This window comes from Aedes albopictus, chromosome 3 (assembly GCF_035046485.1).
Source record: "Aedes albopictus strain Foshan chromosome 3, AalbF5, whole genome shotgun sequence".
Lineage (NCBI taxonomy): Eukaryota > Metazoa > Arthropoda > Insecta > Diptera > Culicidae > Aedes > Aedes albopictus.
Window position 1 is genome coordinate 315,828,485 of NC_085138.1, and position 10,265 is coordinate 315,838,749.

At 40.2% G+C, this 10,265-nt stretch overlaps 2 long non-coding RNA genes across 2 annotated transcripts; one reads left to right on the plus strand and one right to left on the minus strand.

The window, feature by feature from the left end:
* The first annotated feature begins 1,484 nt into the window (after positions 1-1,484).
* Positions 1,485-5,309, plus strand: LOC109405891 (uncharacterized). The gene is made up of 3 exons (XR_002129094.3): positions 1,485-1,676; positions 1,751-2,015; positions 4,067-5,309. It is a non-coding gene; the product is annotated as an uncharacterized LOC109405891 (long non-coding RNA).
* A 3,450-nt stretch (positions 5,310-8,759) lies between these two features.
* Positions 8,760-9,984, minus strand: LOC109405907 (uncharacterized). The gene is made up of 3 exons (XR_002129102.3): positions 9,757-9,984; positions 9,390-9,685; positions 8,760-9,332 (listed from the first exon to the last, which is right to left on the minus strand). It is a non-coding gene; the product is annotated as an uncharacterized LOC109405907 (long non-coding RNA).
* Between the last annotated feature and the right edge of the window lie 281 nt (positions 9,985-10,265).

A 10,265-nucleotide genomic window follows, 5' to 3' on the forward strand; every position in this document is an offset into this window, starting at 1 on the left:
GAAGTGATAAAAATGGATGCACACTTGGTAGCAAACAGTATTGCATAAAATTGAAGGAGTTAAGGAGTGGTTGCGGTCATCCGACGACATGGAGCTGGGTGAGATCATTCCGAGTTTTTTTTTTCTTTTCATACTAGAAGAAGTTGAGGTAATTTCGCCAATGCTTTTTCATGAGGACTCCTGGAGTCTGTAATATCTGCAAATTAATCTTGTAGTTCTGGTGCAGGCTTAATATTGAAGCGATAAAAATGTAAGAAGAAAGTGATTGCAGTTCACAACAATCATTGAGCAAATTTAAAATAATTGGCTTAATTACCTCAACGGCTGTCGACCACAGGTAACACATGGGACAACTCTAAGTAAAATACATATTTCGAAAATAGCTGTCTTACTTCAATATCGTGGGAAACGCACGATTATTTCCATGAGTCTGTCGGTTTTCTCGGTAGGAAGATGCGGACGCGAATATTGAATGCAAAATTAGAAGCGCGCGATAACTTTTGTGGGAAAGTCCATTTTCACGGTAGAGTAAACGAACCGGGATGAAAACCGTGTCGTGTATTTTCATATAACTTGTGGATCATATTACCTACCAAAGGTGGCTCCAAGATCCACACCTTACCCTACCCTGCTAACAAATACTCCTTCCGGAGACAACTGTGGGGACGCTGTGGATTCCACGGTTTCTAGTAACAACGGTTGTCGAACTAACATTCCTTCCCCTTTCTTGATGACCGTAAGGACGTGGCCGGCGCCGTTATTGACTTTAAAATATTAAACTCTCGATTTGTGCACATTGAGAGTGTGTAGCTAGTCCCAAGCACCATTCATTGGATCTCTGTGCAACTTCGATTGTTCTGATCAATCACGGAGTAGCAACTACGATGTGTACGGTTATCTTTGCTTTGCTTTGCTTTTAATTCCGCCCTCTACTGCTTATCGTTTGACGGATTTTGACTACCACAGGTAAAGAGGTACAAAACTGATTAGGGGCACTCATTTGAAGAGTATACTGAGTATACTGAAAAATCGGTACCAGTAAAAATCAGTATGTGATACATAGCGAATTTTAAAATGCTTCCCAAGTTGTCCCTCTCAAATAGCAAAACCAAAAGCAATGTTACTAGATTTGACGGTTTATTCACAGTTGAGAAAATTCTTGAAGAAAATCCAGAAAAACTATGCCCGAACACGTGGAAAATTTTCAAAAAAATATTTTTGATAAGGTTATTTTATAAGCTTAAATCGCTGAAATTGTTGGACTGTACTTTTTTTTCATTTTTGAGTTATGGCCAATTTTGTTGAAAAATGTCCAAATGTGCCCTATAAGCCTTTTCTTTGAAAAATCCTAACTCATGAACGAAGTATCATAGAAACAAAGTTTTTTTTAATGAAAATGAAAGCAAATTCTCCGAAGGGATGACACTCCGATCTTTTGAGTTTAATCTTTTTTTAATCTTTTTAAATCATTCTGAATCTTTTTGAATCTTCTCGAATCACGCATACAAAAACTAGAGAAACTTTCGCTTCAGTGTATTGAAAGTACCTGTCAAACCAGGAACTTCGTTCGCGCGCGGGTGAAAACAAACATGTGCTTTCGACCGAAATCACCGGCTCCGATCCCGAAACTTTATGGAGATACGTCCCTCGGGGAAGCGCTAAACATCTCCCAGAAGGTAACCTAATATTCCCAGCTGTATACACTATACTATAGTTGTAACTAAATTAATAATTAATTTCGCTATTGCAGAGTTGTTCGCCACCGCGACGGAGGAAACGCCGATGACGGTGGAATACATTTCCGTTGAGCTACGAGGACGAACAAAGACCGTTGGAAACGGCCTAAACCTACAATCACCGGCGGTCGAACGCCTGCAGCGTAAATTTCCCGTACACAGAATGCAGCAGGGCACTGCAGTGATGGCTGCAGAACTCCGTTACTGTATCACCGGGTGTGCTGTTCCTGGCAATGGAAAAAAGCAATTCGAAACACCTAGCTCTTATCAAATTTGAAAGTAAGTACGAAATTTGGAAGCAAAAGCTAAAGCATTTTCAATGGCACTAGGGTAGCCCTAGACCCATGAGCACCTATTTTGGGAACTTGCTGCTATAACTCAGTCAATTTTGAACCGATTGACTTTATTTTTGAGACACGATTAGATACGCACAGTATCTAGCCATGTTCAAAACTTCAAGTCAATCGTTTTGAAATTTACTGAGCTATAGCAGCAAGTGCTCAAAATAAGTACCGCTGCTCAAATGGCCCCAGACTTTAGGTAGGCATTGAATGCATCTAAGATTGTGCTTGTATTTTAGACAGTGCTACTTGATAACAGATTAACCCTTTATAAGGCAGTGGCAACTATATTGCCACCTACTGTTTGTAAGTAATTTTTTTTTTTTTTTTTAATTTGTAATTTTATTAAAAACGATAACCTGCCAGTATACACTTTAAATGAGATCAAGGAATGCTTCACAATGATAGGAAGAGCCGACATCGAAGGATCAAAAAGCCACGTCGCTATGAACGCTTGGCGGCCACAAGCCAGTTATCCCTGTGGTAACTTTTCTGACACCTCTTGCTAAAAACTCTTTAAACCAAAAGGATCGTGAGGCCTAGCTTTAAGTATAGGGCACTGCACTGTTTTGATTTTGTATGGGACTTTGACGTTTCGTGGCCTTGTTGTTTACAAAATTTCTGTAAGAGTGAAAGAGAAGGAGAGATTTTCATGCAGTGCCCTATACTGCCTATGATCGCATCTTTTCTGGGTTTCCTATTTATATGGGACAATTATGCGATCATAGGCAGTATATTGCCACCTAGATTTTTGAGAGTTTCTTTCAAACAAAAATTGTTTTGTACATGTTATCATGTATATAATCATTTCCATAATAGAATGCGTTTACAACTCTTCTAGTTTTCTCGGCCTTATAAAGGGTTAAGTGAATGATCTATTCTATGACATAGGGTAATTATTCCTAAATTTTCTGCTCGAATCTGTTTCTACCGGTATCCAACACGAGAGAATTGATCGTGTTCCTGGACTGTAGTTTAATGAGGAGGAGTTAGACTGGAAAGCGTAAATTCGATAATTCAAACAAATTTGTCAATGTTAACACGTCTAGAGGACCACTATTGGCTTAATTTAAAAAGACACATACACTATTTGCATAGATTTAACATGGAAAGGGTAATGGAGGTTCCACTAAAGGAGGATAACAACAAACCAATAGCGGACCCCAGAGGTGCTGTCAACAATTTCACATTTAATCAATCTTCCTAGGCTTAGGGCAGTGGAACCATCTCGACAGGGCTTCTATTTTGGGCACGTTTCCGCTATAACTCAATCAATTTTAAACTGATCGATCTAGTTATTTGTACGTGGTGAGATACGTATAGTACAAAAATTCAAGTAAATTGTTTTGAAAATGACTGGTTGAAGTGGAAAGTGTCCAAAATATCAACCACTACCAAAGTGGTTCGGCATCCTACATATTTACATTTATTCATAAAAGCTTCCTCCAGTAACAGATAGGGAAAAATCAACTTTTCGAGACCAGTGCTCAACGTGTCGAGTGAAATTTTGAAGTGTGGTCGCCTTGAGTTGCTGTCAGCTGGATTTTTTGTCGCCTTCCGTATTAGCGCTTCAGCATTGTGCCAAAACATAACAGTCATTAAATCTAATGAAAGGCGTACTATTATCATTTAGTTTTTACAATTTACCACCACTATTATTTATACTGTTCCTTTTAATTCCAACGATGTGCTTGCCCCTACTTGCATAATAGTCCTATGTATTTGATTTTTTATAACTTAACGTTACGAATAGCCATATTTTCAAACGTCAAATGCCGTTTTCTCAATTCCTACTTTTTACAAATGGGATTGTTATGCGAGTGGGGACAGTTGCATCATATGACAGATACGTATTTCGACCTCTACTGTAAGGTCGTTTCAGTGTTTCGTACTTGACTCGGCTCATTCACTAACACGCCCAGGTTCATCATAACTCTTTACATTTTTTTTCATCAAAGCTCGTACATTTGTTTTAAAAATTCGTTTCAGGCACTTCTTGCAACCATGGCTAGCTAATGGCGCCATAATTAAAAAACCTACTTGGAGCAGCTACTGTCTCATCCATCAAATGATTAATATTTTTATACATACTTTTGTGTAATATTCATTAAAAATTCGGTGGGTGGGCTGGGGTGTTTCATTGGACTCTATAAACTATCCGAAATTACACTGGGATTCTGATTAGGGCTGCTAGAGTATAAATATAGCCGCCACAATGATCGCTCTTCATTATAGTAGAGGTTTCTTGAGCACAAATCTGTTGTGGAAATTGTTTCAATTTTCTTCCAGGTTTTCTTAATGTTTCAATTATGCCTGGTTTACATTGTTCAACTGAAACGAGCATTTCAGCATTGATGTGTTTACACTTAGCAAATGTCTTGAGTGTCCACTTGAATCAAGTCACTTGCACCATGTAACCCAGGCATTAGATGGATCACTACCTATGCCCTTGTATGTTGCGAGATGACGCATAACTAGTAAACGAGCTTCAACATGTATTTACTTTACTTCTAAATTGTTCTTTGAGTAATTCATGCATGCTATCAACAGTACTCGAATCTTTTACCTATTCCACTCGTAGCACCTTTGTGGCGAAACATCTTCGAGTATTAGAAAGCAGAATAATCTCGACAGGGCTATTTTGAGCTCTTTTCCGCTCTAACTCAGTCAATTTTGATCCAATTTTTAAATAAAAAGTTGCGATGCGTTGATTAGGATTGCTATGAGATTTGGGAGCTTGGGTCATTGTGGCCGCCATTTTGGGATTCAAACGAGCTTGTCCTTAACAAAACAAATCAAACTAGCAAAGCGAAAGTCTGAGGTTCCTCATACATTCGTATTTATATAAAGTTCGTGAATGCAGGTAAGCGCGCAGGTAAGTATGTACCTATAGGTAAAGTTTTTTATGATACAGCCTAAAGGATGCCGAGTTATTCTCCTAATTGAACAGATCTTGCCGCGATTAAGGTTCACCAAGTCCTCCGAAGTTGTTTGGTGACGCAGATTACACCCTCTTATCGAATAGGCCCATTTTTCTTTGTAGTTATTCTCTAATTTAGTAGATCTTGGCGCGATGAAGGTTCACCAAGTCCTCCGAAGTTGTTTGGTGACGTAGATTACATCCGCTTATCAAATATGCCAGTTTATCTTTGTACTTAATCTCTAATTTAGTAGATCTTGCCGCGATGAAGGTTCACCAAGTCCTCCGAAGTTGTTTGGTGACGCAGATTACACCCTCTTATCAAATAGGCCCATTTTTCTTTGTAGTTATTCTCTAATTTAGTAGATCTTGCCGCGGTGAAGGTTCACCAAGTCCTCCGAAGTTGTTTGGTGACGTAGATTACATCCGCTTTTCAAATATGCCAGTTTATCTTTGTAGTTAATCTCTAATTTAGTAGATCTTGCCGCGATGAAGGTTCACCAAGTCCTCCGAAGTTGTTTGGTGACGCAGATTACACCCTCTTATCGAATAGGCCCATTTTTCTTTGTAGTTATTCTCTAATTTAGTAGATCTTGCCGCGATGAAGGTTCACCAAGTCCTCCGAAGTTGTTTGGTGACGTAGATTACATCCGCTTATCAAATATGCCAGTTTATCTTTGTACTTAATCTCTAATTTAGTAGATCTTGCCGCGATGAAGGTTCACCAAGTCCTCCGAAGTTGTTTGGTGACGCAGATTACACCCTCTTATCAAATAGGCCCATTTTTCTTTGTAGTTATTCTCTAATTTAGTAGATCTTGCCGCGATGAAGGTTCACCAAGTCCTCCGAAGTTGTTTGGTGACGTAGATTACATCCGCTTTTCAAATATGCCAGTTTATCTTTGTAGTTAATCTCTAATTTAGTAGATCTTGCCGCGATGAAGGTTCACCAAGTCCTCCGAAGTTGTTTGGTGACGTAGATTACATCCGCTTTTCAAATATGCCAGTTTATCTTTGTAGTTAATCTCTAATTTAGTAGATCTTGCCGCGATGAAGGTTCACCAAGTCCTCCGAAGTTGTTTGGTGACGCAGATTACACCCTCTTATCGAATAGGCCCATTTTTCTTTGTAGTTATTCTCTAATTTAGTAGATCTTGCCGCGATGAAGGTTCACCAAGTCCTCCGAAGTTGTTTGGTGACGCAGATTACACCCTCTTATCAAATAGGCCCATTTTTCTTTGTAGTTATTCTCTAATTTAGTAGATCTTGCCGCGATGAAGGTTCACCAAGTCCTCCGAAGTTGTTTGGTGACGCAGACTACATCCGCTTATCAAATATGCCAATTTATCTTTGTAGTTAATCTCTAATTTAGTAGATCTTGCCGCGATGAAGGTTCACCAAGTCCTCCGAAGTTGTTTGGTGACGCAGATTACACCCTCTTATCGAATAGGCCCATTTTTCTTTGTAGTTATTCTCTAATTTAGTAGATCTTGCCGCGATGAAGGTTCACCAAGTCCTCCGAAGTTGTTTGGTGACGCAGACTACACCCTCTTATCGAATAGGCCAATTTTTCTTTGTAGTTATTCTTCTAATTGAATAGATCTTGCCGCGATGAAGGTTCACCAAGTCCTCCGAAGTTGTTTGGTGACGCAGATTACACCCTCTTATCAAATAGGCCCATTTTTCTTTGTAGTTATTCTCTAATTTAGTAGATCTTGCCGCGATGAAGGTTCACCAAGTCCTCCGAAGTTGTTTGGTGACGCAGATTACACCCTCTTATCAAATAGGCCCATTTTTCTTTGTAGTTAATCTCTAATTTAGTAGATCTTGCCGCGATGAAGGTTCACCAAGTCCTCCGAAGTTGTTTGGTGACGTAGATTACATCCGCTTATCAAATATGCCAATTTATCTTTGTAGTTATTCTTCTAATTGAATAGATCTTGCCGCGATGAAGGTTCACCAAGTCCTCCGAAGTTGTTTGGTGACGTAGATTACATCCGCTTATCAAATATGCCAATTTATCTTTGTAGTTATTCTTCTAATTGAATAGATCTTGCCGCGATGAAGGTTCACCAAGTCCTCCGAAGTTGTTTGGTGACTCAGACTACACCCTCTTATCGATTAGGCCAATTTTCCTTTGTAGTTATTCTCTAATTTAGTAGATCTTGCCGCGATGAAGGGTCACCAAGTCCTCCGAAGTTGTTTGGTGACGTAGATTACATCCGCTTATCAAATATGCCAATTTATCTTTGTAGTTAATCTCTAATTTAGTAGATCTTGCCGCGATGAAGGTTCACCAAGTCCTCCGAAGTTGTTTGGTGACGTAGATTACATCCGCTTATCAAATATGCCAATTTATCTTTGTAGTTATTCTTCTAATTGAATAGATCTTGCCGCGATGAAGGTTCACCAAGTCCTCCGAAGTTGTTTGGTGACTCAGACTACACCCTCTTATCGATTAGGCCAATTTTCCTTTGTAGTTATTCTTCTAATTTAGTAGATCTTGCCGCGATGAAGGGTCACCAAGTCCTCCGAAGTTGTTTGGTGACTCAGACTACACCCTCTTATCGAATAGGCCAATTTTTCTTTGTAGTTATTCTCTAATTTAGTAGATCTTGCCGCGATGAAGGGTCACCAAGTCCTCCGAAGTTGTTTGGTGACGCAGACTACATCCGCTTATCAAATATGCCAATTTATCTTTGTAGTTAATCTCTAATTTAGTAGATCTTGCCGCGATGAAGGTTCACCAAGTCCTCCGAAGTTGTTTGGTGACGCAGACTACATCCGCTTATCAAATATGCCAATTTATCTTTGTAGTTAATCTCTAATTTAGTAGATCTTGCCGCGATGAAGGTTCACCAAGTCCTCCGAAGTTGTTTGGTGACGCAGACTACATCCGCTTATCAAATATGCCAATTTATCTTTGTAGTTAATCTCTAATTTAGTAGATCTTGCCGCGATGAAGGTTCACCAAGTCCTCCGAAGTTGTTTGGTGACGTAGATTACATCCGCTTATCAAATATGCCAATTTATCTTTGTAGTTATTCTTCTAATTGAATAGATCTTGCCGCGATGAAGGTTCACCAAGTCCTCCGAAGTTGTTTGGTGACTCAGACTACACCCTCTTATCGATTAGGCCAATTTTTCTTTGTAATTATTCTCTAATTTAGTAGATCTTGCCGCGATGAAGGTTCACCAAGTCCTCCGAAGTCGTTTGGTGACGTAGATTACATCCGCTTATCAAATATGCCAATTTTTCTTTGTAGTTATTCTTCTAATTTAGTAGATCTTGCCGCGATGAAGGTTCACCAAGTCCTCCGAAGTTGTTTGGTGACTCAGACTACACCCTCTTATCGATTAGGCCAATTTTCCTTTGTAGTTATTCTTCTAATTTAGTAGATCTTGCCGCGATGAAGGTTCACCAAGTCCTCCGAAGTTGTTTGGTGACGCGCAATAGATCTTCTTTGAAAATCATCAGAACTTATCGTAGAGAAGGTTCACCAAGTCCTCTGAAGTTGCGTAATACATCTTTGAAAATTGATACATTCTTCCTAACCAGCAGAAATTGTCCTGAAGAAGTTTCTTATCCTTTGCCAATTAATACAACCGCTACCGACAATACACGGCTTTCTAGGCTGAGTGGGAAGATTTAATTTTGGTGGTCAACGTCATACGGCCCCGAACAGCCGATAAAAATGATGGGAGTGTTTTTGAAGATGTGTTAAATGCCATTTCAGACCAGCAACAATTAAACAAATTCATGTTGGCTAACAAAATTTACAATATACACCTATATTTTCATCCTTTTATTACCCCAGAAATTCTTCGTCAGCGGATACTCGAAGAAATATCCACTTCCTTCTGCTTGAACAGATACCGCGAAAGAAACATACAATTACCATCCATGGTAATAAACTGACCCTGCTGGAACTGCTCGGCCAGTACTCGAATCGTTTTGCTGCCCTCATGGCAGAACGTGTTGGCAAGGTAGATTTCCTGCTCGGCATGGTGCATCCCTGTATAGTACGCACAGGAAGCTCGGGCCGCTGTCGCCAGCATGGCATAGATCAGCACCGCCATGTAGGCCACCCGGATCGGTTCGATGTGGCAGCCGATTCTCTCGCTATTATGCCGCGATAGGACCCACTCCGTGATCAGTCGCAACCGCTGGATGGAGAATTCGCTTCCAGTGGGCCGCCGAATCCAGCGAGGGATACATAAAGTGTTCCAGGTTGACGAACTGCTTTATTTTGTCGATGGTGTTCCTATCGAACATTTTCGATATTACGTGCCACGGGTTCATGGCCGGGTTGCGGATCGTCTCGTGCATTTCCAACTGTAGGTTGAATTGAAAGGTGAGATACATACAGCAATACCACAGTTCCGAACCTACCCAAACGTGCTGCAGACCAATGAGTGCAACGAAGAATTTCACGGAATCAAAGGTTTCGCTTGGGCCGAAGAACAGCATCCAATTGCAAAAAAACTGCCTACAGAGGATGTCCCTTGGTGAATGCCTGAGGATCAGAGAATCGTAGCGACTGAATGGCCACCTTCATTAACTTCCCAGCGGTGAAATCGTTCCTTATGGCGCGGATCCGTCGGCGCGAACTCATCGGACTCTGGACGCATTGGGCGACCATCCGACTTTTTAAATCGTGGGAGGCGGCGGCAATGGCTGAACAGCAGCTGAAATAGATTTTAGTGTTTAAATAGTTATTTAAGGTTCTTTAGTAACGTAAATAATTAAAGTATATTACCTTAAGTTTTGTAAATTTTTTGTTCCGGCCTGTTCCGACTGATCTGATGTTGCATGCCGATCGTCCCTCGTCCGTTCTCTTGAAACCAAAACAAACACTGAACGAAATGGTCCAGTTATTTTGATATAGCTGACGGGTGAGTTAATCTCGCCGAATCATTTTGAATCTTTTCGAATCTTTTTGAATCTTTTGAAATGATTCGAAAAAGATTACAGTGTCGCACCCCCTGAAATTCTCTCAGGAATCTAAAAAAATATGAAGTGGGTAAAGTTTTCCTCAAAATTTTCCACCGTTGAGAAAATTACGCCTTGATATGATCCCAGTCAGACCCTTGATGGGACAATAATGTGGGATAGCTGTGAAAATACCACTGAAGGTGGTAATATTCTCCGAGGCTTATGAAATTCAACAGGGTGCGTGCATTAGACTGCGGATCTATGCTAAGGGAGATCAGTAGCATCTGTACATAGTAGGACAAAATTCCGTTCTACGAAAACGCAGTGTGAGTG